This window comes from Coccinella septempunctata, chromosome 7, assembly GCF_907165205.1.
Source record: "Coccinella septempunctata chromosome 7, icCocSept1.1, whole genome shotgun sequence".
Taxonomy (NCBI): Eukaryota; Metazoa; Arthropoda; class Insecta; order Coleoptera; family Coccinellidae; genus Coccinella; species Coccinella septempunctata.
The window spans coordinates 15,257,049-15,278,981 of NC_058195.1; the positions used below are offsets into that span (position 1 = coordinate 15,257,049).

Sequence of the window (21,933 nt, forward strand, 5' to 3'; positions counted from 1 at the left end):
CTGAGTTGAATACTCGAATCATTTATTAAGTACTCATTTCACAAGTGTGGGCATATATATGCAGTGTGTACATAAAGTATGGAATAAATTAATTTTCTTGAAATGGGATTACGTCGATCTACTTTTTAAGAAGGGCACATTTTAGGCATATTACCTTGCCTCTAGCTTCACCCCATGAGAGGGGGTGAGTGATACCTCATTTTAAAGATCTCTCGCTCCAGATTATAGCCCTAGAGTTTTGAAGTTGCTAGTGTTATCTTTGTTAACATGACAGCTTGTCAAAATTCCTAATTTTGTTAGTTTTTTCAACCTGATTCGAAACTCGAGGCGAAAAATTAAGGGACATATAGAGACTGACATTCTTGATTGAACGTAAAAAAATTTTTGGCCGATAAGGCTTCGTTTCCGAGTTTTTGGACATTGATATTTCTGTATGCAACCAATTGAATTCTACAAATAACAGTAAGCCTAGAAATGAATGAAATGAATGTCAGCTGGTGACAGAACACTTATTGTTTGCCAATTCAAAAGTTGATTTGCTGGTTTAGTCCTTCTGTTAAACATGCAGTTTTCTAACGAAAACTATGCAGATGTTATTTTTGTGGACGGTTTTTGTGATGGCAACGCATTAAAAGCTTGTCGGTACTGACAGTTTTTGGAAAACAATCTCGATAATTTGCTAGAAGATTTTCTTTTGGATTTGGTATACAATCGTATGTGGTATCCGCACGATGGAGCACCACCGCATGTTGGACGAAATGTTGTCGCCTGGTTAAAACAAAATTTCGATGGTAGATGGATTGGTTGGCGTGGTCAATTGCTATATGGCCTGCGAAATCACCTGATTTGAATCCTTTGAATTATTTTGTATGGGGACATTCGAAACAACAAGTTTACGTGGTGACAATTAATGATAAAGAACAATTAATGGAACGAATTATTAATGCAGTCGAATCCACTCAAAATAGGCAAAACATGCAATTAGTGTACAATTCCCTTATTCTGCGTTGCCAAGCATGTATCGATGCTAATGGAGACATTTTTGAACATTTGATTCAATTTTCTCTGTATTTTTATCAGCTATTAAAGTTTAAAATTGATGACATGCACTTATATCTCCGAAAAAAGGCAATATCCAAAAATTTTATTTTACCTTTTTTTATCAAGAATAGCAGCCTGTATACGTTCCTCAATTTTTCGCCTCGAGTTCTGAATCACCCTGTAGATCGACGTATTTCCAGTTTTTTTTTAATCCAGCGCGAGAAAATGAATTTATTCCATACTTTATTTACATAGTGTATTGGTGTTCTACTACTAGATGACTAAACAGCTGTACAGATTATCAGCAAAGATTATAGTTAATTATAATCTTTGGTTTTCAGTGCAGGACATTTTCATTTTGTACAGTCTGTGCGTTCTTCAAAATATGTCGTAACTATATACCTACATACCGTTCGTTACAAAATGTTTTATGTGTTTTATCGAAATATTTTCAACCTGTATAACTCTCGAAAGCCTTCATGAATTTCAATGAAAATTTCAAGAAATGAATACGACAATGACTACTATCCACTCAATACTAATAGTGACTTGTAGGAGTATAAAAATAAAATTTTCAACCCTTTCATTCTAATCTCCGCAGTTGAAGTTTCGCGACCCTTTCATTCGAAGTAACAAGTAATCAAGGCGGATTATCCTCTAGAATACCTGAGATAAGGATTACCGACAAAGATAATTTGCTTCCGAACTGCCATTCCTATACAGGATGAGTCTTTGACTCTATAAATATTTTAACAGTAGATTAGATATAGAGGTCAAAAGAAACACCATAAAAATCTCATAAACGGTTTTATCGAATGAAATGAATTTCGTATAATATACTTTTTCATTTATTCGATTAATCTTTTCCTAACACAAGATGTCAGCCACGTCTTCCAGTTTTCTCATTATGGCCGATACGTACCATGAAAAAATCCAAAAATTCAAAGAACCCAACTCTTGAAACTAAGTTGGAAGCTAATCTAATGAATATTTGAACGTTTTGTAAAATATAAGTATTCTTCATATTTACTCGTTCAATGAGCCGTTTACGAGCAATTTGATGTTCAAAGATTAACGTGAAATTTGAAAAATTTGGTACTTTGGCTGAATACAACTATGTTTAAAAGATCCACAGATGTGTAGTGTCACAAATTTAGCTAGTTATCCTTAAGGTTATTTTGTTTTCCCAGGGGTGGCTTAGCTCATTATGAAACGTTAAAATGGCTATATGCAGATATATTTTTATCAGGGCCGAATCGGAAAAAAATGGTATGGTATAGAAAGAAAGCTTCTTTTGAATAGGCTGCTCCACAAGAGTTAGGGATATCGTATTCAATCGTTTTTAAAAGTATGTAATCTTCGAGAAAATCGCTGTAAAATCATTTAAAACTCAATAACAACTTGAATCGATCCAATAAAAATCAGTATGTGACATTTCGTCAATCTGGTCGCCTTTTTACTGAAGTTTGGTTCTTTGCATATGCTTCATGAATGTTCTTATTTTGAAATGAAGTCAGTTTATCAACGGCTTCGATTTGAAACGAGTTTTCTGAAAATGCCAAGACGTAAATTAACAAACGCTGATGCTAATAGGGTTATCGGAAAGCTACAGGGTGGCCTAACTCAGGTTGTTCTAGCGGAAAGGCTCCAAGTCAGCCAAAGTGTAATATCTCGACTTTGGAATAGGTTCAGGGAGACAGGTTCCGTGTTGGAAAGACCAAGGCTTGGTGGGCGACGAAAAGCAACACCTGCTCAGGATCGTTTCATCACCGTTTCGGCGAGAAGAAACCCTACATCTACGTGTAGAATGCTACGGAATACTCTTCAAAATGCAGATGGGGTCCAAGTTCCCATCGAAACCATCAGACGACGTTTGAGAGAGGTGGATCTAGGTTCTAGACGTCCATTAAGAGGAGTTCCATTAAAACGTGACCATAAGCGTCATAAGCGACTGGAATGGGCAAGGCAACATATCAATCGGAACGATCAATGGCGTAGTGTCCTTTTCACTGATGAATCCAGATATGGACGATTTTCAGATTCTCGAAGAATAAGGGTATGGAAAATCCCACGCATACCCCGTAATCGTCGATATGTCCAAGAAGTCCATTCATTCCGAGGGGGTAGTGTCATGGTATGGGTCGGGATATGTTTCAACGGACGCACAGATCTACACTTTTGTACTGGCAATATGACCGCCTTACACCATAGGGAGCATGTCATTGACAATGTTGTGCCAAATTTTCACGCTGCTATTGGTGAAACTGTTCAATTTCTAGACGATAACGCTAGACCGCACCGTGCAGCCATAGTTGAGAATGCGCGCGAGGAGCTTGGTATTCCACATTTACCAATACCTCCGCACTCACCAGATTTGATTTGCATAGAACATGCATGGGATATGCTCCAAAGAAGATTAGATAATCATCAACCTACCCACAGAATCCATAAATGATCAGAGAGAGCTTGTGCCCCGTTTATGGAACCAAATTCCTCAAGAAATGTTCAACAACCTCGTGTGTAGTATCCAAAGAAGATGTCAAGCTGTTATTGATGCCCGTGGAGGCCATACATTGCTTGAATTCTCTGGGAATAAAATTTCGTTATTTTACTCGATTTTTCTTAACCACCCTGTATACGCTGCAGACCAACAGGCTAAAATTAATTTGCAACTTGAAATCATATTAATATAAATTTTCATCACGAAAATCTTATTTTAACTATATTTTTTTTTGCAATTTAAGTCAATATCACTAACTCATGTGTAGCAGTTCATTTGTACAAGTCAAAGACCCACCCTGTATATTATGATAAATAAAAATGGTACACAATCTGTACCAAAACTTGAAAATGGACAGTATAGAAGCGTGACTCTGCCGATATTTTTCGTTGAATTTCGATTCGGACTAGAGAAAATTTTTTGTTTCGAAGTCTTCGGAAATAATTAACCATTCAGCGTTTTTCCAATATCATTATCTGCGAAAATAATTAACGTTGCTGATGAGGACCCAATGCCGAATTTCCTCAGGGGGAGTTTGAACAGAAAAAAATCCAGGGGATGCTGAGAAAAACTCCTAACAAGCGGTTATCAGGGAAGGGGTTGAATTATCGAGGAAGGTCGTGGCCAACCGACTTCAGGCGCATTGGGGGTGAACGTAGGTGGCAATGTTGGCATTTCAGTTTCAGTGTTGCTCCATTCTGCTCCCGCGACCCAAGCGGAAGTGTTTCGATGCTGCTAGCGGTTTAGTGCCGGAGGAAACGTTTAGCCGAAGAAATCGCGACCACCCTTTTTTCACAGGTGAGTAGATATCTTTTACCCGCAGGGGTGGAAAATCGGAGGCTTCGGTTCATTTTAATGAATTTAAAGTCGTAGGTTTGCGCGACTTATAGTAGCACTGGAGAACAATCAGTTTCAAAATACGATGAGTGTTTGAGGTAAATTATTATGAATATACAGGGTGCATTTGAAGGTGAGGCTTTTTTCTCAACAGAAGGTGGAACTGGTCAAAATGAAGCGTTTCACCAAAAATCACCTATACAAAGCTTTCAAAAAATGAGAAAGTTGAAAAAAAATTCAAAACGATTACTGACATAGATCCCAATACGACCCTAGACCGTTTGTTAGCTGAATTATCGCGAAGCAGTGGGAAAAATCTCCTGATTCGACCATGTAGTTTCGTTTAGGATATTGGCTCGTTCGATATTTACGTGGTAATTTTTAGTAACTTACACGATTTTATGAAATGGCTCATCTCGATACCATCAGACATCAGAAGACATCAGAAGAGACTTAGGACACAAGTGAAAGAAATAGTTTAATACTTCAAAATCTCACCAATAAAATTCGTCTTAAACATTCACGAATTTTTTCGCAAAGGGCATCACAATCTTCTTGTTCGAACATTCCAACAATCGTCGTAAAAATGGGATGAAATGGGGAAACATCATAGCACTTTCTCAACATAACTAACATAAGCACTTTCAAGAAACTGCCTCGATTTTCTACATTTTATTTTCATCCTAAATTGCACAATACAACAATTATTATTCTCTCAAAAGTGACCTGATGCATCTAATCCGATGAACTTGGTACTGAACCATTCATTGTCCATGCAGCCATATGTTTTTGTTTTATTTCGTTTCTGCGATGCCGGAGTCACCTTCCACAGTCCCGTACTTGAAATTCAATGAAATTTTGTCGAACTTCCAGGGGTTGTATCTCAGCCATATTGGATATTTTATATAGACAATATTTGGTTGAACGACTTATTTTGATGAGTTCTACCTTCTGTCAAAAAAAAGCCTCACCTTTGAAAACACCCTGTATAGTATTTTCAATGCAAAATAAATTAACGAAGGAACTTCAAACGAATACACTCTTAAATAATTAGACGAAGAAGAATGAATGAAAAGATTTTATCCATTAACAAATGGAAAAATGAATACTCGTTGTGAATGCTTGATCTAAGTACAGAATAAAGAATAATTTCATGGAAGCTATAATAGGTACTTTCCTCAAATAAACAAGTCAATATACAGAACCAATATACAGGCAGGGTATTTCAGAATAAGCTTCCGTAAATTCGGGATCTTATTCCTCAGATGATTTTATGATAAAAAGATTCTATGGACTATGGCTGATGCATTGTTTCTGAGTGTTGAAATTTAAAAAATATTTTATAAAATCAGCAGTTAACTTCAATGTCGTAGTAAACGAGATACTTGAATGAGTAAACGTCAAATATGAAGGAGACTGATGAGCTATATATCTTTGTCTAGACGATTTTGGAAGTAATCTTAGAATTTGGCGTAGGTCTCAGAAGAAATTGCATTTAATTTTTTATTTCGAAAAGTATTTATCGTAGGTGAAAATTCAGGACACCATTTTCAATGTGAATTATCAGGTAATTATGAAAATAATTTTAAATTTGAAAAAAATTCATTGGCAATATGGGCATACCATTTCATTCGCAAAATTCATTCGGACGGAAGTCTGTACAGACTTTACTGGTGAAAATAAATTATAATTTTAAATTTGAAAAAATGTGGTTCAATGCGTATACTCATAACCTACCAAAACTAAAAAAAAACCTTTGCGGTTTCAAAAATATTTTCGAAATACCCATTTTTGTTTTAAATTTCAACAGCCTGTATTTCATAAACAATGCGTCGGAGGACCATAGTCCATAGAATCTTTGTAATATAAAATCATTCCGATTCCGAATTTACGGAACCTCATTCTGAAACACCCTGAATTTTCTTATACAGTGTGTAAATAAATATATTTGCGAAAAAATGAAAGTGGTGATTCCTAGTCAAAAAAGTGCGGGTCTTTCACATAAGCTCCCTAGTGAGGGCACCTGAAAAGCTACTTTTAATTTTCCGCTTTGAAGCCGAAAACCGACGGAAATGAAATTGAGCTGGCATTCTATGAAGACTATAAGGCAATCAAAAAAAAGTTGGTGATGTTTCCTTATGATATCTGCCTGTTAGGTAGATATTTTGAATATAATTCTAACCTGTAAGCTGTAAGACTCACGTTAAGTCAGTTAAGTGCCTGTTCATAAATTTCACATATAGCATATATATTACAATTATTATAAAGATATACTCTACACCTTATAGAATTTTAAATATGAAATTATGCCATCAACAGAGTAACTCCTGAATCCGCCACTGACCCTCATAACTTAATGCTACCTTTACATGTGAATGTGAAATATAACGATGCCTGGTTCTTATGGTGTGTGTCTATAGAAATAGCATTTCATGTCCTGATTTCCATTCTTGACAAATACTTTTATGGTAATTCAGTATTCTTCATTCGAATATCATTAAAAAGTCCTTGCTTCAGCAACTCTTCTACTGGAGACCCTCAATAGTCAACCGGTTCCATGGTGTAATGGTTAGCACTCTGGACTTTGAATCCAGCGATCCGAGTTCAAATCTCGGTGGAACCTTCCTTTTTTTTTTCTTTCGGAAGATTTTCATAATTTGTCATAATTATTGTTTCCGTAGTAAAAAATCTTATCAACATTTATAGTTCTTAATGTTTTTTGAAGTTAAGGTCAACTGTGTGAGAAAATAGTTAGATATCAATGAAATATGAAAGTATTGAGGAGAATATTTCTGATTTTGATTAACAAATGTCTTATTCGATGCTTTTCCGATATAAAATTGCGAGATGGGCCAGTCGGCAGGGTGTTGCTTATTTTTTGAGGAATCAATGAAATCAGTTCCTGTTCCCGGATATTTCTGGAGAGTTCTTTCGATGATGGGAGCCTTCACAGATCTTTCCTATCTTTTAACCCAATTTTTCCACGTTATCGAATTATAAGCGGTCGGAAGAGCAATCTGGAGAATAAGAAGAAACGGAAACTTTCGAAAATTAGATCGGACATGGCCTCTGAATGATAGATGGAGATGCTGGGATGAAATAAATCACTAATCATGTCGCCTTATTACATTAATTTTCCATTTGAAACAATTTTTAATGAAGATCTATAATGAAAACTGTTGCGCTCACGTTAATCAACAGAAAATATGTATTTTGAGATTCCACAAAAAATAATATCAAATCTTGTCCATCACTCTCATACCTACAATTTGGCAGAAAGTGACGCAAAAAATTAGGGCTTTACATTGTGGGACAAGAAAAAAATAGTGTGATTTATATATTTTTTTTTCGTTGATGACCGAACTTATCAAATGCAATAATTTTTTGTGGATGTTATTAATTAATCAGTTGATCAAATACAATATAAAAATTACGATTCATTTTTGGCCAATGAACATGGAAATGAAATATTCAATAATCAAGATGGTGGATAAGTTCATGTTCATGTTTTCCCACTTAAATATTTTATTCCATAGTAACACAAGGATAAGTTTTTTATTCACTCACAAATGAAATAAAATGACATGAGCATGAACAGATTAACGTCATCATTCTCTCGTTACTATGGATTGAATAATGACGTATAGTAACACCTTTTATGTCATTTTATACAGCGTGCCAAAAAAGTATCGTTACTCGTCAATAATTCTTGTACGAAAAATAATTGAGGAAAATCCTGACAACTCCGGATTTTTAATTTCAAAAGCAATTTGTCGTATGCTTTTTTGAATTTGACATTTCTCACCCCCTACGCCCTGCAATCCTCTGCATTATTTCTTCAAATTGGAATATATGGATTGTGATACATCAAGTGAAAGGTAATTCGATTACCTATGCAAGTATGTGGCTGAAAGTGAAATTGGTTGTGCCGTTTTTCATTAAAAAATTACGAAACAATTTACCTACAATTTGTGATTGGAGAGTACAGCAAACAGACCATCATTCTTTCACTGATTATTACTAAGGGAAAACCACGAATCCATAAATTTGTAATTGCGAAAGCAGGTCTCCCATATGCATTTTTGAATTTGAAATTTCTAACCCTTTACGCTCAACACCCCTCTACTTTTTTATTTCAATTAAGAATATATTAATTTTTTGGCACGCTGTATATCAAAATGCATATATTCCTATTTGAAAAAAAAAAGTGAAGGGGTGTGGAGCGTAAAGGGTGAAAAGTGAGTTGCCGGAATTGCATTTCTACGAGGTTATATTGAAAAATTATTAGCCTACTATAGAACCAAACAAAATTTCAATGTCAAAATATTTCATTACTTAACATATTCTCCTCTTAATTGGATACATTTATTACAGCGAATCTGCAATGTCTCTAGACCTTTAAAAAAATGTTTCTTCTTGCTCTGCAAACCAGACCTCCACAGCTTTTATTAACTCCTCGTTGAAAGAAAATTTACGACCTTTTAAACTTTTTTTCAGTTGAGGAAAGAGATGTACCTAGTCGTATGAAGCGAAATCTGGTGAATAAGGGGGGTGTTCTAGTAATTCAAACCCTAAATCACGAATTTTTTGCATAGTAACATGAGATTTGTGTGCAGGGGCGTTGTCCTGCAAAAACAGAACACCTTTGGATAGCTTCCCGCGTCTTTTCTCTTTAATTTTTTCCCGTAGAGTGGTCAGTAACGTCGAATAGTCATCTCCGGTTATTGTTCTACCCTTAGCCAAAAAATCAATCATGATTACTCCATGGCAATCCCAAAAACCTGAAGCAAGAACTTTTTCAGCAGATTTTTGGACTCGAAAGTTCTTAGGTCTTGGAGAACCAGAGTGTCGCCATTCCATCGATTGTTGCTTTGTTTCTGGATCGTAGAAATGTACCCAAGTCTCATCCATTCAAACATTTGGGGATCCATTTTGCAGCAATTCTTCTCATGTCCAAATTGACGTGAACTATATGATGAACGCGTTTGTATGGAATATTCAGTGCTTCAGATATCCGTTTTAGCCCAAGTCTACGGTCTGATATTTTCGGGGACTGACACAGAAACTGGCCTTCCCGATCGGTCATCATCTTCAATGGAAAATTTACCTCTTTTGAAGCTTGCAGTCCAATTTTTCATCGTCGCATACGAAGGACATTGATCACCAAGGGTATTAAGCATATCTTCGTAAATCTGCTTACCTCTTAACCCTTTTAAATACAGGTACTTGATACTCGATTCTCCAATTTTTCGATTTTCACAATTTAGGTGGACATCTTTTTTCTTTTAATTTATTGCGTAACTCTGGTGTACTTCTTTGTCCTCAAACTTCACACTGACACTTCTAATGACTTATTTTTCGTTGCTATGCAATATTTTTTTTATGCATGGAATTGGTCTAGGCTAACTAGATATCAATACATCCTCGTACTATCTATATGGTGATAGACATTAAATGAACCACTGTTAGTAATCATTAAATAGTTCGCTTAAGTCAAACTGAGAGTTAAACATTAGATGATTGTGGAAAAGTATTTTCGAGAAACATTTCTCGGTGGTGTTGTTCTGATTTAGCTTGTATAAACATAAAAGCGCTTCATATTTTATAAAGAATATAGAAAGGCAGGAGATGCTGACCAATATCTGTCATTCATATAAATTATATCTAAATATATCTTTCAATCCTTGAAAATTTGGATTGGACATATTCATGCAGATGTGTAATGTATTAATAGATAATAGGGCAGTGGTTTTGAATTTAAATCAAGCATTGTCCATTTTATTGTTGATAGGAAATGATTTCCAACATTTCAAAGCCATACCTACTCTTTATTGTCCAAAATATTTTCGAGACTATGACACCTCTCGGCAATCAAAGAATGAACTCTAGTCTCGAAAACTAGATTTTCGTAGGCATCAGAGCATCACTATGATTTTTTGTGTTGCTTTTTATTCTGGGTTCAAGCAGATCCAGTGAAATGTATTCACTGCAAAATTGTTTTCTGAAATAATTACATATTTCATTTGAACCCACTACAAAAAATTATTTCACTTCAGGAATGGAATAACAAAATTGTACTCCGGATAATTAGTTTTTCACTGTGAATTAATCTCATCACCCTGTTTTTCTTTTTTTGTTTGAAATATCGAGTATTTGATTTGAGGGTGGATTGATTTACTTCGGCTAGGTATACATTTCATCAATGAGCATGGGAAAGTCAACTCAGCTTTCTCCGCTATCAGAAATACAAATATTCCCTCCCATTTAATTACAATCCTTCGCAGACCAAGGTTCAAGTTCAAAGGCCAACAAATTTTGTCAAGGATTCACCAGAGTTCGAGGAGGAATCAAAATCAATATTTCATTGCAGACCGCAGAATGCCATTACATTGGCTGTCACGATATTGTCGTAAATAACTTTTACTTGTGAATTTTTTTCGTGAATTACACACACCAGTCGGTATTTTTAGAAAATTAGTGTGATGTGAAAATATATCTTTCTGTGTGGCATATCCAAGCACGAGACCGGACAGCGTTTCTAAAAGATAATTATTTTGTATTTACCGTTAGAGGAATGACCTATGATCACGTTAGCTTGGTAAACAAACGAAAATCTTCTTTTAATAAGTGTGAATGTCCAGTGACTACGCAATCCGTTGATGAAATTGAAACTTTCGACGCTGTATTCTAAGCATGAATGAAGATCCTGCTTCAGATAAACTGAAGTAGGTACCGAATAGTAAAGGCGGACATTGTGCCATGATGGATAATTTTCAACTTATACCATTGCAAAAAAATATTCACCTTGCAGTGTAAGAGTTGCCGTTTAATTCAGAAATGCACAAATATTTCACTGTACGAATAATTCAAATTTCAGTCATTAATGAAACCTTTGAATTTGTGTGAGTATGATCTGAATAATACCTGCTCGTCAACAATAATAACCCTTGTGCTGGGACGACACCCTTCAACTTTTTTGTTTAAAAAGCCCATTTTTGTTGCGCTGCTTTTCACTAGTTTAAGAACTGAATACCAGATATAATTTCAAAATTCTACAAATCGGCGAAAACAGTTGATGGAAAATTGGCTCATGTCTCCCTAACCCATGGAAGAGTTGAACAGGGGTCCAGAGAGACTTGACCATAAGTTTGTTTATCTGGAAAAACATTGAAAGAAAACAATTTCTAATGAACAACGATTGTCTATGTCGAGGTTTTTATAGTCAGCGTATCAGCGTATGAAAAATATTTTTTCGAATGAATTTCCTCAGAAATCTTTCTTTTTTATAGTGGTGGCAGATTGTTTCCCAAAGACTGGTCATAATCACACTTGCCAATTTCAAATGGTTGGGTACCTCATTTTTAATAAATTTCTTCATTCTTCTGAAAATTTTGAATATCTTTCATCTGAAAGAGAATAAATAAATAAATAAAAAGAGATGGAAACATTAATATAATAATGAATAATATTATGCTAACCAAATAAAAATGAAAATGAAAACCTATGAAACTATTAAAAATTGATTAATGTAATTGAATTGTCCTTCTTTCCGCGGATATTTCACCAATTCTGAAAAATCTTCATTTTAGTTTCAAATCTGTCTTCTCTGCTTCAGCTCAATATTATAATTATATTCTACTACAGTTTACAAATTTCTTACTTTTAATTCTCGAAATATAATATATGTAGTTCGTATTCTGTTCGATATAGGCCCACTGAAATACAAAAAGGTTTCTTCTTTCATTTTGGATCATTAATTCTGTAGGAACCATTTTTTCCTATACAGGCACACAACCAGTCTGTAAATCTATTCAAATGACTACTGAAATGAAAAAACCCCATTATACAAGAGTTTCCTTCTCTTCATAAACTTTTTAGGGTTTTCACTCCCAATCTCTGAAACAAAATCAATTAAAATTGAAATCAACGATTTGCTCCTGCGTAAATTCTTGCACTAATTTGTCAGGAGCAAATTAACTAGAAAAAACTGTTGCCTGACAATGAACTCAAATTAAATAACGTTGAAATTATAATTCTTTGTAACGTTTCGGAGTCTATATCAGACTCCTTCATCAGACGAAAAAATCTACTTTTGAAAATCTTCTGGAATTGTCGCTTTTTGTCTGACATTAATTGTCAACACACAGAAACAGAGACTGCATAGAAACGTTGATTCATTTAATTTTGAAATTACCGGATGACAGTTCCTTATTTAATAAATTGATCCAAATATGATCTATTCCTACCGAACAATTTGCCAAATTATTATCTTGATCTAATAGAATACACGTAGACTCTTTAATTTTTCGTTTAAAATGGTCTGGTTCTGTCATTAAAATTTTAGTGTTGTCCCAATCCATCATGTGGTCTCCCGTATCAGAACAAATGTGATCTGCGATTTGCGATCGATTAATTTCTCTATTTTTAATATTATTTTTATGTTCGCGTTTTCTTATTTTGATTTCAATTTTAATTGATTTTGTTTGAGAGATTGGGAGTGAAAACCCTAAAAAGTTTATGAAGAGATGCAACTCCTCCCAAAATAAATTTCAATCGATATCTGAAAGAAAGGTATGGTCCTTTTTCTATTTCAAGTTTTAGAAAATTGGAAGAATTGTACAAAAAACTATCCCACACGGAAAACAGTCTCACCTTCATGTGTAGATGCAGAGATAATAGATTGATTCCAAAATTCCTGAGAATAAGGCTACCATTTCGGAGTAATGGTTCGGAAAAGATTAAAAACAGGTTCGGTTATGCGTTGGTAAGAGAAAGAATAAATTTTCTCAGATATAATAAGGTAAGATTTCAACAAAATATATTAAGGTTAGAAGAAGAAATTTTCCGTAACCTTTCAAAGGAAGACTTTGAACATATTTTACATTGTGTGAATATTTCGTATTTCCATGAATATGAGAGGAGCAAACGATCTAATTTCAAAAAATTTAATATACTAATGGAAGAAAACCAACAAAAATTCAACAATACAAAAATCAGTAACAACTTCATTGATAAAACGGTAATCAACTTATCTTCACGAAATTTGAATGAAAATGAAAAATTAATATTATCAAAAGGACTCAATTTTGCTATAACTCCAAAACACATTCCAACATTAGATATAATTACAGCTATTGAAAAAACAGCCCAAAAACTTCCGCTTGATAAATCGAATGAATTTAGAGTACTAAATATATTGTTACTTGATAAACCTTTTAAAATAAAACCAAATCTAAATAAAATTGAGAATAAAACTATAACTTCATTGAAAAATGATAATAACATTAAAATTCTACCTGCCGATAAAGGAAATGCAACAGTTATTATGGATTCAGGTGAATATAAAAGAAAACTTTTAGAAATTGTTGATGATACCGATAAATATTCCAAAATCAAAAAAGATCCAACTTCTCTCACAGAGAATAAAGTGAAGAAAATTATTTCAAAAAATTCCAAAAAATTCACATATGCTCAAAAGAAATTTATCACACCATCTTATAGCAAACCCCCACATTTATACGGCCTACCTAAAATACATAAACCTCTTATTCCTTTGAGACCAATAGTAAGTTCACTTGGATCCCCCTGTCAAAATTTTGCTAAATATATATTACAATTTTTGAACCCATTAACAGGAAAATCAACTAGTTTTTTGAAAAATACTCAACACTTTCTTGAAAAATTAAGAAATTCTAATTTAAATGCAACAGACATCTTAGTAAGTTTTGATGTAGTAAATCTTTTTCCAAATGTTCCAGTTGATAAAACTCTTGAAATAGTGAGAACAAAATTGATTAATGATAGAACCATTTATGAAAATTCGAAATTGACTATTGATGATATAATGGAGATATTAGAAGTTTGCCTGAATTCCACATATTTTCAATTAGATGATGTTTTCTATAAACAAAAATTTGGTATGGCTATGGGTTCTCCTTTATCACCAGTAATGAGTAACATATTCATGGAATCTTTCGAACAAAAATATATAGACACATACCCACTAAAACCAAAGACTTGGTGGCGATATGTAGACGATATTTTTGTGATTTGGCAACATGGTAGAGATGAACTAGAGAATTTTTTTGATCATATCAACAACAAAGAACCTACAATAAAATTTACAATGGAATTAGAGCAGGATAACAAAATTTCATTCCTAGATGTTTCAATAAAAAAGTTTTCGAATTATTTTGAAACGAGCGTATACCGAAAAAAGACACATACTAATAGATATTTAAATTTTTATTCCAATCACCAAGTAAGTGTCAAAAGAGGTATCATCAAAACACTTTATGATAGAGCTAATTTAATTTCATCCACACCCGAAATTAGAAATAATGAAGTTGACTTCATTAAACATTTTCTTAGGGATAATCAATACCCAAAAAATTTTATTGAAAAAACAATATTAAATTTAGAGAGAAAAATGACTAACCAAAACCGTAATAATAATCGGGAACAACCAACAAACCTTCAAGAACAACCAAATTTGTTGAATGTAATTCCTTATGTTAATGGCCTTTCAGAAAAAATAAGAAGAATCGGTTCGAAGTTCAACATACGAACTGTTTTTAAAACGCAAAATGATTTACGATCTATATTAACAAAAACTAAACCTTTGAACGAAAAACAAAAATCAAAAAATTGTATTTACAACATACCCTGTATTTGTGGTAAAACTTATACAGGTGAAACGTCCAGACCTCTAGAAATAAGAAAACGCGAACATAAAAATAATATTAAAAATAGAGAAATTAATCGATCGCAAATCGCAGATCACATTTGTTCTGATACGGGAGACCACATGATGGATTGGGACAACACTAAAATTTTAATGACAGAACCAGACCATTTTAAACGAAAAATTAAAGAGTCTACGTGTATTCTATTAGATCAAGATAATAATTTGGCAAATTGTTCGGTAGGAATAGATCATATTTGGATCAATTTATTAAAGAAGGAACTGTCATCCGGTAATTTCAAAATTAAATGAATCAACGTTTCTATGCAGTCTCTGTTTCTGTGTGTTGACAATTAATGTCAGACAAAAAGCGACAATTCCAGAAGATTTTCAAAAGTAGATTTTTTCGTCTGATGAAGGAGTCTGATATAGACTCCGAAACGTTACAAAGAATTATAATTTCAACGTTATTTAATTTGAGTTCATTGTCAGGCAACAGTTTTTTCTAGTTAATTTGCTCCTGACAAATTAGTGCAAGAATTTACGCAGGAGCAAATCGTTGATTTCAATTTTAATTGATTTTGTTTCAGAGATTGGGAGTGAAAACCCTAAAAAGTTTATGAAGAGATGCAAAATCCTCCCAAAATAAATTTCAATCGATAAGAGTTTCCTTGTTTGCTAAACCTTCATTATCATTATAGCTAATTAATAGATATATCTCATTGATGGACAGTGAAGCTTTATGCAACCACAAGTTCAATGACGTCTGTAGATTGCGACAATCCTTTCAGCTGTGGGCGACAAATCCAAACGTGTGTATTGAAAAGAAAAGAAATCTGACATTTAAAAAAATGTAAATCGACGTCTACAACAAGTTTATCCTAAGATACCGATACCATGACCAATAGGAGTAAAGCCAGTGCTGTTGGAGACGTCAATTAGCCGAGCTACTGGAGAAAAGTTGAAAACTTTAAACAGCAGCCATTTTAAGAGATTGGTGTATGTACCTACTCCTTTGGGAGGTGGACTGACAAGGATCGGTAGATTCCATGAATAATCACAATAATGATAGTGATATCGAACTTTAAGGGCCTATTATTTTTAAACGCTTAGAGCATCCATCAGACTAAAGACGCTCCTGTCTCTTTGCTCAAAATGTCATTTGAAACCAAGCATCCAGAGCAACACGATGCTTCTACTCCAGATCCAATTCCGTCTTGTTATCTTTTGATTACGACTCGTTTGTTATGAAGTATAAGTCAAACCTCTTTACCTGGAATCTAAACATTGCATCTTAGAGCCGTCAAACGAAGAGTTCCTAACCTAATTTCGTCGAAATGTACACAGGACTGATTGCTCCGAGCGTATCACAGCGGCATCTCCATCGAACAGTAATTGGTCCCTTCGAAATGGCAGATGTTCCTGAAAGATTATTGACAGAAATGATATTATCTAAGGATGTGAGGGAAAATCTATTCTGAGGGAGGTCAAGGGGATGGCATTAATGTACGACTCTTGGGGAAGCCTGCGTTCCGCGTTGAACATTGCTCGCTTTGTTCCTAGAAGCTTTCATCTGATTTATTATAAGGGAAGGTTGTAGGATGTCATGCCTTCAGATGAAATGGGTAGAGTGTATTCGAAGTTGCAGGAGATATATTTCTCTATAAACAGCTTGTTTTTCTCTCAGGAGATGGTTTTGTTCTTGACTGCTTTCTCCGTGCTGAAACACAAGCTAAACGGTTAAATCGGTATCTTTACCACGTCTCATACGTGGGTGTTTTCAGAACACTATTGGATGGGGCAGGTTTATGATACTGGTCATCAAGGAAATGGAGAGATGTTGAATGGGTTTTGCTGGTCACTCTGTTACTTAAATGAACAATGTGAATTGTGGCAAATTTTAAACAAAGGTCCATTATTTCCATATCTTCGAAACATACTGCTCCACAAAAGTTGCTGTATATGTAATATGTAATGTATCACATTTAGATCTACGATGACTTTTGTGAGAGATGCGCGTGTCGTAAGTTGACCTTCGAAAAGTTCCCAAGAAGTTGGGGTTAGTTAAAAAATAGTCAAGACCGAACTGTTGCACCACGAGCACGATGAAATTTCCAATTTTATTATAATGAAGTGTCAGAAGTTTTTTGAGTTTCTTTCTCGTTTTTTCCTATTTTCCAATGAATAACCACTGATATATCTATGGGGGATGCTTCCCCAAATTAAGGGTCCTGTAGCGTTCCTCGAACAATTGAAGAACAGAAGAATCATCACTTGGAAGACCTAACCTGGTCGAAAGACCCTACCAGTCAATGTAAATTAATTTATATATACAGGGTGTCTGTAAACAAATGCGAAGGATTTAGGGAGATGAATATAATGAATATAAGCAGGGGTAGTTCCTATAATTTTTTTTAGAAATCGGCCCCTCTACCAAGATACAGCCTTTGGAGTACGATGGCGAGTTGACAGTTTTAATTTTTTTGTACGGGTTCTGAAAAACATTGAGCTATAATACTATACATTATTTGAAGAACTAAGTTGATTTTACTCACACAATTTTTTTAGATCTCATAACTTTATTATTAGGGGTTAAAAATAACAAACCCTTATGATTTTCTTTTGAAAATTGTTTTCGTGGGATTGATTCTAGAAAAATAAAATTCTCTTATGGTTTTCCATTCAATTCTGGAGAAAAACAGTCTCTTGCAAAATTTCGATACAGTCGATACTTTTCTCGGAATAAATAAAAACTTACAAGCAGTTCTGATGACTGTTCTTTCCATGTCATCGAATAAGTGCTCCATAGAATGACTACCTCCCGCTAAAATACATGTTGGTATTTCCAACCCCTAATAATAAAGTTATGAGATCTAAAGAAATTGTGTGAGTAACATCTACTTAGTGCTTCATATTATGTTTAGTTTTATGACTCGGTGTAAAAAAAATTGAAAACTGTGAACTCGTCAACTACCCCTGCTTAGTTTCATCGAGGAATCATCTCCCTAAGTCCTTCGCATTTGTTTAGAGACACCCTGTATAATGTTTCATATAAATCTAAACGACCTATATTTTAGCTGAATGTTTCCACGATCAGAAAAATTGTGAATAAAGGGGAAGAATAATTTCCTTTTATTGGGGGATCCAAAAAAAGTGGTTGCATTTGAGAACTTCATGTAAGGGTGAACGAATGCGAAAATTTACTTTAGGATTTTCGATGAATGTCTCGTAGAGTTCAAAAAAACTAATTTTTCTATTTCTCATTTGACTTGTTCTATATATTGTAAATGTCTTAAGGGATCAATAAATATATAAGTATTGTTATAATATCAAAGTAGGTATCAAGATAATAAATTAACAGCAATAAAAACGAGGCTGTCCTATTAATCGTTAATTCATGTGAAATTTTTTTTTAAAGATGAAGTTCCTTTTGCCTTGAAACCATAGACATAGAGACATGGACTGAGCAATGTCAGCATGAAAATGTCATTTTTATAGAAAGAGAGAAATGATCGTCGGGCGTTTACCTGTCTCTTTTTTGTTCACATAGAGGTGAGTGTGGACCAATCAAAGTTCTAGAGAAACACAACTGCATGCCCGACGTGCGTTTCCCTCTGTCACTTTTTTTGACCGTATTTCATGCATAGATATAAAGGGAAGGCACATTCCATGTCTATATGTCTATGCTTGAAACTTCCTTTAATTATTTTGACTTCCATTGATGCAAAATGATTTTTGTTGAAGAATTTAATGTTCTTGTAATTATCCGTTAATTCCTTCGGGAGATACCCATTCCCTATCACTGCATCAGATGCATTTCATCTTCGGGTTGATTTTTAAATTCTACAACTGATGTAAAGTTTTCAACCTTTAACCAGAGAATATAACCAACATTAACTCTCCCCAAGCTACAGTACATTATGTGTCAATAATTCATTTTTTTCCATAGCAAAAATAAATATAATATTTCAAAATGAAAAATAAATTTACACATCTTACCCCCCAAAATCACCCCTGGATTCGCCACTGAGCTAGTATATTCCAGATTTTTTCATGCCTAGAAAATTCATCGATATTTATAAGTAATAAGTAATGATTATTTATTGTTTAAATATCAAGGTTGAAATACCAATTTCAACATTGTAGACCGTAAAAGCTACATTCTCTGCGAAACATTGATCATTGAAGATTCGATTCAAATATCCGATATCCTGTTTATTGCGTAATGTCATGTACACTCGGTAAATCATTTCAGTTATTCCCTCAGGAGTCTGGCTCTGGTTGTTATCAAACGTGAACTGTAATGGCTTCAAATCAGGAATACGAGAAATCTACTTAGACACGATCTGTTCGATTTCCATACTAACTATGATAAATTCGAACCACTGCATTCAGTATACTGTACAATTGCGGTTGTTCTGCGTATGTAGTCCCTGGGATAGCTGCACATAGTTATAACACAATTTTCAACTTGGTTGGTCGACAATCGAGCAGTCGGTAGAGAAAGAATCAGTTGATTCGAAGCATAAAATCTGTCTGTATAGGCAAGGGCTACCTTAGGCTGAATGCCTTGCTCTGGGGGGTAATAATTGAACGATAAACGTGAATTTGCGAAGAATTTCATTATTCATATATTAGGTATACACATATTATGTGAATGATTAGTTGCGAAAACATTTAAGGGAAGATTCTTGTTTAGTTAGAGTCCCCCAAAGAGGACATTCTTTTTTCTTAGAAATCAGAAATATTAAATTGATTTGGCCGATACTTGATGAATATACATAACTGAACTCAAAACAGATCATATGATTCTCACAAAATGAGTTTTTAAACCAAGATACGTGCTAACACAGTAGCATCTTCAAGGGTGAAGGTGAAGGTAAGTTTACCTTCACCCATTACTACTAATTCTGATTATTCTGTATAATATTTATTCCTTCTGATTGATCTTGATTTCAAGTGTTTTTAGTGTTCCAAGTTTTGCAAATTCTAGCTTATATTCGTTCAAATTTTGATTAATCCTGTGTTAGGTAACGCTTCCGACTATTCTGCTTACGCCATATCTTCCCGAGCAAGTTTCACGTGAAAATCCGAAGTTTTCTGTCAAGGTGCGTCCAATCATAACATCGTAGCCAAGATCCTGACGTTTTAACTAACTTTCGTAATTCTGCTATCATTCATTTGTTTTTTGTTGTTGAAACCGACGCTCTTGTCGAGCCAGCCAGAGTCCAGAGGTAAAAGAGACAGCACTCCGTACTTTCAATTGGGATCCTCAGTTTCAACCTCGATTTTCGATTTTCGATTTTCTGGCTTGGAAGCTGAAACTATTGTTCACTAATCTAGTGAACAAGTCTGCCTTCTCCCTTATCCTAATCAGTTCTATCACTTCTGGAAGTACTATTTTCTGGCTGGCGTGCAAACCCGATGGAAGCAGTAACCAGAATGGTGAACAATTATGCACGCTTTTTCCTTATACTTTTTGGTTTCCCTTCGCTGGAAGTACGATTTCTGGCTGGAGTTCAAACCCTTTCGAAACACAAAACAGAGTAAGAACCGTTCCCCAACGCCGCTTTGTTTCCCCAACCTGAAACCTCTTAGTTTTGAAAGTGAGAAGTGAGCCCCGACTTCATTGCCTCTTCATAGCATATTCCAGTGGTTGAAGGTGCAGGTGAGTCTGCCTTCACCTTCACCTTCAGCTGAAGATGCTATTGTGATAGAGAAAACGTGTCGTGGTTCAACAACTCATGTTAGTGAAGATAAAATTCTGCACTTATTTTGTGAAAATCGTATTTTTAGTTCAGTCAGAAATCTAACCTAAATGAAATTATGCAGAAACAGTATATGAGATCGAGAAGTCGATAATTTTCTTTGTTGGTATTATTTCCCTATAATGTCAGCCCGATATCTAAGTACTAGATATATTTTAGTTCCAAGATTCCTAGTCTACACGACTAACGCTATGTTCCTGTTGATATTTCATTCCCAAAGAATGTTATTTTCAGCCAGAAATTACAAGAAACCTTATTTCGTCAAAAGAGATCAAGCTGTTAAAAATAAATTTTCCGATATTACAATATGAATTAAGAAAAAAAGAAAAAACAAATTTAAGGGATGCTTTTCTTGCGCCATCTTTAGGGAGCTGAATCTACGCAGGGGCTGCTAATAATTTTTTTTTTATCACAATCCCACACCATTTATTGACAAGGACACACCTCTCACATTTTTTCGCAACTGCTCATTTACATATTATGTAAAATTTGTTTCTTATTGTATGAATTTGTTATATTTATTATTATTTATTATTATTTTCAAATCACTCAAGTTTTTAGGAAAAAGAATGAAATAAAAATTTTGAGGAAGCAAGGATTTTGAATTGAAAATTTTGTTTCGAACGTAACAAACAATTCAGTATGATTTTTCTTCATACAATTGGACACCGCCAATTTTCAAAAATATTTTCAATTGCCACAATTCTCGAAAAATTTTTTGATGGAAAAACCTAACCTACACACAAGCAAGGTTAGAGACAAATTTTTGATAATACGTCAGAGGCACTTGCAGTTTGAAACGATTCAAATGTTGATATGTGTAAATAAAAATATCAAGTTTTTGAGATTGTTGCCTTTTTTCATTGATATCCGAAATTAGTATTTTGAATGAACAAAAAATCAGAACTCTCCCAGCATGAAATGATTTATGTCTTCGAAAACAAAAATTGGATATGGCCCATTTTGAGGGTATTTGGGATAAGTGGAATGTTCAAAGGAAAAGCACTCTTGAAGTACGCAATGGAGGTGAGTATTGAGCCTCTTCCATAATTAAACTTTTAATGGTTTGAAAATGGAATGCCCTGGACAGAATATGTTCCATC

The 21,933-nt window shown here is 34.3% G+C and overlaps 1 protein-coding gene and 1 non-coding gene across 3 annotated transcripts in view; both read left to right on the forward strand.

The window, feature by feature from the left end:
• The first annotated feature begins 4,227 nt into the window (after nt 1-4,227).
• LOC123316271 (synaptotagmin-15-like) overlaps nt 4,228-21,933 on the forward strand; it is a 153,408-nt gene continuing 135,702 nt past the window's right edge. For both annotated transcript variants that reach the window (XM_044902248.1, XM_044902249.1), the window contains exon 1: nt 4,228-4,339. The gene's annotated coding sequence lies outside the window, so the exon portion shown is untranslated. The remainder of the gene's footprint in view (nt 4,340-21,933) is intronic.
• On the forward strand, nt 6,930-7,001 carry Trnaq-uug. The gene has a single exon. It is a non-coding gene; the product is annotated as a tRNA-Gln (tRNA).